General features: G+C 37.5%; 1 pseudogene; it reads right to left on the reverse strand.

Moving 5' to 3' along the window:
* Positions 1–6,424: 6,424 nt before the first annotated feature.
* On the reverse strand, positions 6,425–7,742 carry LOC105862722 (dual specificity mitogen-activated protein kinase kinase 4 pseudogene; annotated as a pseudogene).
* Between the last annotated feature and the right edge of the window lie 1,421 nt (positions 7,743–9,163).

Below are 9,163 nucleotides of genomic sequence, written 5' to 3' on the forward strand. Positions count from 1 at the left end.
GAAGACAAACATAAAACAAAACATTTCCAATTATATAAAGACATAGAGCAGATAATAGTGTATGATTTTACAAGTCAGGTAAAAGTTTTTGTATTAGTTATCTTTTATTGCATAAGAAATTTGCCCCAAAACGTAGTGCCTTAAGACAGAATTTATAATTTTATAGCTTTTAAAGTTCACAAGAAACATCCCAAGTGCCCATCAATACATGAGTGGATTAATAAAATGTGATATATGTATACCATGGAGTACTATTCAGCTATAAGAAACAACGGTGATATAGCACCTCTTGTATTTTCCTGGATAGAGCTGAACCCATTCTACTAAGGGAAGTATCCCAAGAATGGAAAAATAAGTACCACATGTACTCACCAGCAAATTGGTTTCACTGATCAACACCTAACTGCACATATAGGAATAACATTTATCGGGCATTGGGCAGATGGGAGGGGGGAGAAGGGGATGGGTATATACATACATAATGGGTGCGATGCGCACCATCTGGGGGATGGACACGCTTGGAGCTCTGATGGGGGTGGGGCAAGGCAACATACATAATGTAAACATTTGTCCCCCCATAATATGCTGAAATAAATAAATTAAAATAAAATAAAGTTCACAAGAATCTAGATGTTCTTTAGCTGGGTGTCCTTTGTGGTCTCTCACAGGCTGTAATCAAAGTGCCTGCTGGGCTGTGGCCAACTCTAGGCTTTACTGGGAAAGGATCCACTTCCCAAACTCACTCTCATGGTCATTGGCAGGAGGAAGAGCCAGACCCTGTCTCTTCAAAAAAACAGAAAAATTAGCTGGGCCTGGTGGCAGGTGCTTGTAGTCCCAGATACTTGGGAGGCTGAGGCAGAACAATCGCTTGAGCCCAGAAGTTGGAGGTTGCAGTGAACTGTGATGATGCCACTGCACTCTAACTAGGGCGACAGAGTGAGACCCTGTCTCAGGGAAATGCAAATCAAAATTCCAATGAATTATCATCTCACCCCAGTTAGGATGGCCATTATCAAAGAGACAAAAAATAACAAATGTGGGTGAAGATGTGGAGAAAAAGGACTTCTTATATACTGTGGGTGTGAATGCAAACTGGTATATCCACCATGGAGACCAGTATGAAAGTCCCTCAAAAAACTATATATAGAACTACCATATGATCCCGCAAATCCACTACTAGGAATCTATCCAAAAGAGAAGAAATTTTATTGGACATATGTCTGTACCCTCATGTTCATTGCAGTAGTATTCACAATAACCAAAATATGGAATCAACCTAGGTGTCCAAGAATAACACATGAACGGATAAAGCAAATGTGAGATATATATATATATATATATATATATATATATATATATATATATATATACACACACACACACACACATACATACACATATCTGGGCCAGGCATGGTGGCTCACACCTGTAATCCTAGCACTCTGGGAGGCCGAGGTGGGCGGATTGCTCAAGGTCAGGAGTTCCAAACCAGCCTGAGCAAGAGCAAGATCCCGTCTCTACTATAAATAGAAAGAAATTAATTGGCTAACTAATATATATAGAAAAAATTAGCCAGGCAGGGTGGTGCATGCTTGTAGTCCCAGCTACTCGGGAGGCTGAGGCAGTAGGATCACTTGAGCCCAGTTTGAGGTTGCTGTGAGCTAGGCTGACGCCACGGCACTCACTCTGGCCTGGGCAACAAAGCAAGACTGTCTCAAAAAAATAAATAAATATATATATATATGTATGGCATTGACATATATTTAAATATATTATAAATATATTATAATATGTATATTTATAATATATATTTATATTCAGCCATATAAAAGAATGAAATCCTGTAGTTTGTCACAACATGGATAGAACTTGTGGATATGATGTTAGTGAAATGAGCCAGATAAAGAAAGCTTAACACTACATGTTCTCACACTCATAAGTGGAAGCTAAACAAAGTTAAAGTGGAAATAAAAAAGTAGAACAGAGAATACTACAGATTGGGAAGGGAGGGATATGGAGAGATTTGTTAAAGGATATTAAATTACAGCTAGATAGGAAGAATAAGTTCTAGTGTTCTATACCACTGTACAATGACTGTAGTTAACAATAGTATATAGTTTCAAATAGCTAGAAGGAGAATATTGAACTTTTCCAACACAGAGAAATGATAAATATTCGAGATGATGGATACATTTATTAATTACCCTGAATTGATCAGCATATACTATATATATATTGAGACATCACTATATACTTCATGGATATGTGCAATTATTATTTGTCAATTAAAAAATTAAAAATTAAAAAATGTTAGTGAAGTAAATGCTCCAATTAAAAGGCCAAAATTGTCAATAGTGACTGACTGTGTTACTTAAAAAAAAATAATGGGTGGAAGGATTGGAAAGAGACCTCCCATGGTCTGGGAAGCTTGATGTCTCCTAAAAGAGCTTTGGTCTTGGAAGGGCTGAAGATGTAGAAATAGAATCTTGCCATTTATTGGACAAAATCACAACTCAGCTTGTCATCATGTATTATCTCAAACTGGTTAATCTTCTTCCACTCAGAGGGTGGATGGGAGGCAAAGCATTTCTTCTTTTGGGAGAATTTTTCCATACAGACTGAGGAAAGGTTAAAATTTTTAGCTTTTACATGAGTATCAGAAGAGAGATAAAAAAGGGAAATTTATAATCCAGTTTTTATGCATCACTTTAAACTATTTCTTTAAACGTGTTCCTTCTCTATATTGTTTTGTTATGTGTAACATCACAAAATCTAAATATGGGATGAAAGTCGCCTAATTATAGTACAGGAAAAAAGGGAAAGGCAAAGAAACCTGTCCCATGACCAGAAGAATACGGCAATTACAATTGACTATATTAAGTCATATACTAGGCAAGAATTGCTTCTTAGGCATAGCCTAGTGAGTAGAAATAGGGAACTATGAAAGTAAATATGTTCACAAAATGATAATTCCTGGTATTTTTTCTCTGTTTTCCAATTATTAGTACTTGTTACCTTGCTGTAGCTTCAGAGAATTCTGCTGTGATGGGATTATCCGTCTGCTCCCAGCTTCAGGTTCACATCTCTCAGGGTCCACACAAAGTCTGGAAAGATGCTCATGAAGTCTGCTGAATCCTCAACATCATTTATATCAGATGAGGATTTTGCTCTGCTTTGATTGGTCAGCTCTGTCATATAGCTAACTAAGGAAAAGTGGCAAAAAGAATAGGGCCTCTCAGCTGATATTAGTTACACTTATTCCAAAACCTTTTTATGCATTTTTCTGACAAAAGTGTCAATTTATCAGTAGATACATGGGATCTTTCCCCTTGACAAAGATTTGTTCTTTGACCAAAATTTAATCAAGCTTCTCTGAACCCAACAAGGCCCCATCCTTGGGCATTTCCTCTAAGAACCTAGATTAGACTCCTGCTAAATCAGGTTAACCAATATCTCCTCACCTTCAATATCTATTCACTTCAATATCAGATCATCCTCCTCATCCTTTATCATCCCCCAGGTGATGTATGAACACCCTGGCCTGCCTCCTTCAAGAATATTTTTAGATCAGTTTAGCAAGAATTACCATATCCTCTTAGTATTAAATAATTTGCTATCTATTCATGCTGCTGCTTTGTTCCTTGGCTATAAATTCCTACTTCTCATTGGTGTATTCATAGGTGAGCCTGATCAATCTGCCCCAACTACATCATTGCAGTAGTCCCTATAGTGAAAATAAAACAAAGTCTATAGTAGTCAAAACAGCATGGTATTAGCATAAAAACAGACACATAGACCAATGTAACTGAATACTGAACCCAGAAATAAATCCACACATTCATGGTCAATTGATTTTCAACAAAGGTGTCAAAAACACATAATATGAGTCTTCTGAGATGGGAGGAAGATGGTTCTCTCTCTCTCTCTCTCTCAATATATATATATATATGTATGTATGTATGTATCGGGTGTAATTCTGAGGGAAAAGTGCCAGAACCTGCCAGAGATTCTTTTTTTTTTTTCGTCACATCCTAGATTTATTACAACCAATCTGCAGGCAAAAGGACAGAACTATTACATAAACACATCAATATATGTATATATCTTAAATAGAAGAGGAATTCAAACAAGAATACAGGATAATATGTTTAAAAGTTCCAAGAAGCTGTTATGTTACTGAGTTCCATTTTTACAGACAGATAAGACAATATTCATGCACATTAACCTTTTGATGATTTTTATACATTTTTCTATGGTATAAGAGAAAAATAACCAGAGCTCACAATGTCAGTTCTTACACTATTTTCACAGTTTGTGAACACTATACACATTTTTGTTTTAATAATGATATATTGAAATAAACTCCTTGCCCTTAAGTTTGTAGTTCATAATAATCTATGAATAATCCACTAAAATTGCCTTTTTATGTGGTCATCCACATAATAGAACAGTCAGATTAGCTCTTGGACAGCCAGAATTGCTTTTGTTTCCATCTGCATAATGGAAAGGTGACCCTATGCTGAGCCAGACAGGAAGTTGAGAGCAGAGGAACAAATTCCTCTTGAGTCCCCAGGAGCAATGGAGGATGATGGCTTGGTATGGTCGAAGGAAGACATAAAACAATGCCTCCTTTCACAACACTGGGAAGTCTAACGGTTTAGGATGCCATAGGGGAGAAGATAGGGAAATTAGGTGAGTGGACTAAAATTATTTCTGAATTCTGCAGTTTACAAGGATGTAAACTGTACAAACAGCACTATTCTCCCTTTATTGTTTTATATTTATAACTGTCACTCTGATACAGCAATACCTGCCATGATTTGGTTCTATAATGGCATCGCCTGCATCTCAGACCACGGCTGTTTCATACCACAGTGTGTTTGAGCCACTCACAGTGCTGCTTACCTGTCATACAAAGCCTAAAGTTCAGTGCCAGGGAGGCTGGAGCAAAACCTAATGAGAGCCTGGCTCATGGGTAAATGAAGAAACACAGAAAAAGACCACAGATTAAATGGTCTCTTATAACTCCTCTGGGGTTTTTGTTTTTCTTTTTTTTATATATATATTTCCTGGCAGAATTCCAATTCCAAGAAATGATAGTGAACTACTAGAGATTCTAGCAGGTGATGACCTTATCTAAAAGACTGTCATTTCAGATACTCATTTGGTCAAATGTGTCTCTTAGAAAAGATATATTGCTATTACCTATCACATCAGCTGGGCTCCACTTTTCTCAGCCTTTTAAACATTAGAGCATGTGAGAGATTTGGGCCTACAAATCCTTGATAAGGTAGACCCTGGTAATTATAAAGGTTTTCGATATAGGAAAAAAGGCAAAATATTTGATTAAGCAAAGTCACATAGTGACAATAGAGCATGAGGGAAAGGGAGGGGGAAGAGGATAGGGAAGAGATTCAGATTCAGAAACTGAAGTCCTGGACCAGTGATGGCAAGAAGCAAACAACTGAGACTTGGTCTTCTGCTGCCTACAAGACATCTTTATTTAATCAATCAAGGCACGCTGCTATTAGCTGCTCCTCCCTGTTAGGGAGCTATGATGGCTAAAATATCAGGCTTGGGGCCAAGGGGAAATATATAGCTGCTACAAGTTTTTCCAGATAAGATACTAGAATTAGAAACATCTGTAAGCTTCACCCTCTATACTTTCCTTTTTCTTTCTGTCCTGGTAGTTTGTGCCAGGTGGAGCATCAAGTTGGCAGCATACTAAATGCTGAGAAGGAAAAATTCTTAGGATCAGCACCTTCTTTGACAAGTGGAAGACTCCTGAGTCTTCCCAGTGAAGAGTAGAAGGACTCATAAAGGAGAAAACAAAACATTCTGTCCTGTCTCAATATTTTAATGTTCACCTCTTTGAATGCAACATGGGTTTTGGTAAAAGATAAACTCATTCTAATTAACATGATATTTCAAACAGGAAATTTGGCTGAGCACATCGATCTCCAATCATTGACTGTGACTGTAAAGCAACAGAATATCAGTAAATCTATTGCACTTGGTAAAGAAAGTAAATGCCTCCTTTGTCTCCCAGCTTCAGAAGGCCATGTGTCTTGTAGGCTGTGCAAGCTCCTCTCCCACAAGCCCGAGTCTCTGCGTTCAAACATAGTACGTCCATCACTGCGTCCTTCCAGGATTTGGAAGTCTGACAAAACACCATTCCAGCAGCTGTGTCTCCAGATTTCAAGTCTAGAAATGGATTTAAGATGTGACCTCATTACAATCAACAACTTGATCATACTGACTTCCACATTTCATGAATATGTCCATCATGAAAGAGCAGGATGAGGTCTCTCTGACCAGCGCTAGCACTGTGTGATCAATCAGATCTGACAGGGCTGCACATTCTAGGTTACAGGAGTATACAGACATGATGGAAATGAACAACAGTCTTATTGCACATGGTGTCTGGGTGAGCAATAAAAACACAGGTTGAAAATTCTTTAGGTATTGCTTCCTCTCAGCCCTTTTTTCTAGAGTCTGATGTAGCAGCAATGTCAATTGACATACATGGAAGAGTTGGGAGTAGCTGGCATTTGATCTAGAATTTTCCAAACATAGCGTGTGACTTCAATAGTACATTTTTCATACATCAAAATAAAGGTATGGTTCAGAAGTTCCTTATACTTTGGCCTTTTGGAGTCATCCTTTGTAAGGCATAAGTTGACAAAGTTGATGAAAGTTGGAGAGAATTCCCTTTCCTCAGAATTACTCAGTTGTGGAAGGTCTCCTTTCATGACATGTGTTAGTTGATCAAATATACTATTCCACTTTGGATAAGCAAATCAGCCTGTGGCCAACTCATACAATGTGATCCCCAAACTCCAGACATCAGAGCAGACATCATATCCTTGTAGAGATGCCCTTGGGTCTATTCTTTCAGGAGTCGTGTATGGCCTACACCAAGCATGTCTTGTCTTGGCAATGGAGTCCACAAGCTGTCCACTAATACCAAAGTCACAGAGTTTAATATTCCCACTTCTTTCCAGAGCATATTGGAAGATTTAATATCTCTGCGAATAATTTTCAAGTTTTCTTTTAAGTGATTTAGTGCTTTCAAAGCTGCTAAAGTGATTTTGCCTAAAATTTCTTCTGGAATAACATCATCTAATATACTATATACATATTTGTAAAACTTATGAAACGAGGTAGACATGAGTTCCGTACAGAGCTAACAGTCACCTTCTCATAAGAGTGCACCATAAACCTGAACAATGTATGGGCAATCATTACTCAGCATTATTACATCCTGAAGGTCATTGTACTAGGATTTACCACTAGATGTTGTTTTTCTATTGGAACAGTTTATGGGTTTTTTGTTGTTGTTGTTGATGTTTATATCATGCTGTGGTCACCTTCCTTACGTTTATTTTTTCTAATTATGTTTTACATAATTTTTTCTAATTATGTTTGATCATTATCTAACAAGATTTTTTAAATTATAAAAACAATATAAGCAAAAGCAAAAAAAGAGTGATTATTTTGGCCACAAATTTAGAAGACTTAAAATGACCCAAGTTAAGAACAATTATAACCTATCCTTTGAAGAAATCTGGAAGTAGGCCATTGAAGGTATTGGTTAATTAGCAGCTCAAGAGTATCATTAATAATACAAATTTCTTTTTACTTCCTTCTTTGACTACCTCATTTGTATTTTTTTAGGTTAGCCTCCCTCATGTTCCCAAAATGACAGCTGTAATTCTAGGTACCACATGTAGAATCGACATATTGAGAATGTAAAGTTAATGTCCTTCCTAAATGTCCTTTATTTTCTGCGAAGAAAACATTTTCCCAGAAGCCCCCAATAGCACTGGACCATAGGGCAGAGAAAATAATGACCACAATGTACATATACTAAATTCAATTTGTTGTATGATATGTAACTATTAACTTTGTCTAATAAAAACTAATCCATTCATTAAGTCTCCACCAATGGATGAATGGGTAAATAAAATGTGGTATATATACACAAAGGAATGCTATTTAGCCTTAGAAAAGCAGGATATTCTATCATTTGTGACAACGTGGGTGAACCTGGAGGACATTATGGTGAGTGAGCTGAGCCAGACACAGAAAGGCAAATACTGTATGATCTCACTTATGTGGGATCTAAAGAAGTTGAACTCATAGAAGTAGGGAGTAGAACGATGGTTACCACAGGCTGGGGCTAATAGTCGGGTGAGGGAACAGAAGAGGAGATGTTGCTCAGAGGGTACGGAGTTTCAGTTAGAGAGAACAGGTTGTTTTGGTATACTGTGCAGCATGATGACTATAATGAATAATAATGTAATGTGTATTTCAAAATTGCTGAGAGAGTCAATTTTATTTTATTTTTCTTGAGGCAGAGTCTTACTCCGCTGCCTGGGTTAGTGTGCCGTGGCCTCAGCCTAGCTCAGAGCAACCTCAAATCCCTGGGCTCCCGTGATCCTCCTGCCTCAGCCTCCCAAGTAGCTGGGACTACAGGTGCTCACCACTACATGGGGGCTAATTTTTTCTACTTTTCCTAGAGATGAATTCTTGCTCTTGCTTAGGCTGGTCTCTAACTCCTGACCTCAAGCCATCCTCTCTCCTCACCCTCCCACAGTGTTAGGATTACAGACGTGAGCCACTTCACTCAGCCAGAAAGTAGATTTTAAATGTTCGAACAGCAAAGAAAAATAAGTGTGTGAGATGAGGAACATGTTAATTAGATATATGATGTATAGTATATCAAACCATTACATTGTACCCCATAAATATATACAATTGTTACTTGTCAATTAAAATTTTAAAAAAGACAGAAATTCCTTATTTGGACTTAGATAAGGGATGACTATTTTTTAATTTCAGCATATAACGGGGGTACAAATGTTTAGGTTATATATATTGCCCTTGCCCCACCTCAGATAAGGTAAGACTTTATTCAGATGAAAGACTATTGCAATCAGGAGAGTGCTTTGATCTCAGGAATCTACAGGTTTCTCAAAATCAGACATAAAAAGGCTTTTGTTTTGTAGGGTGGGATACATAAGAAAAGTTTTACAGGAACTTACAGGGAATTTGGACAAGCAAGGGGAAATGCCTGACAGGAAATGTTTCATTGTGGTCAGCCTGTTCTCAAGATAAGCTCCTAAGGGCACATGTATGCTTTTAAGTCTTGCTCAGGCTT

This window comes from Microcebus murinus, chromosome 2 (genome assembly GCF_040939455.1).
Source record: "Microcebus murinus isolate Inina chromosome 2, M.murinus_Inina_mat1.0, whole genome shotgun sequence".
NCBI lineage: Eukaryota > Metazoa > Chordata > Mammalia > Primates > Cheirogaleidae > Microcebus > Microcebus murinus.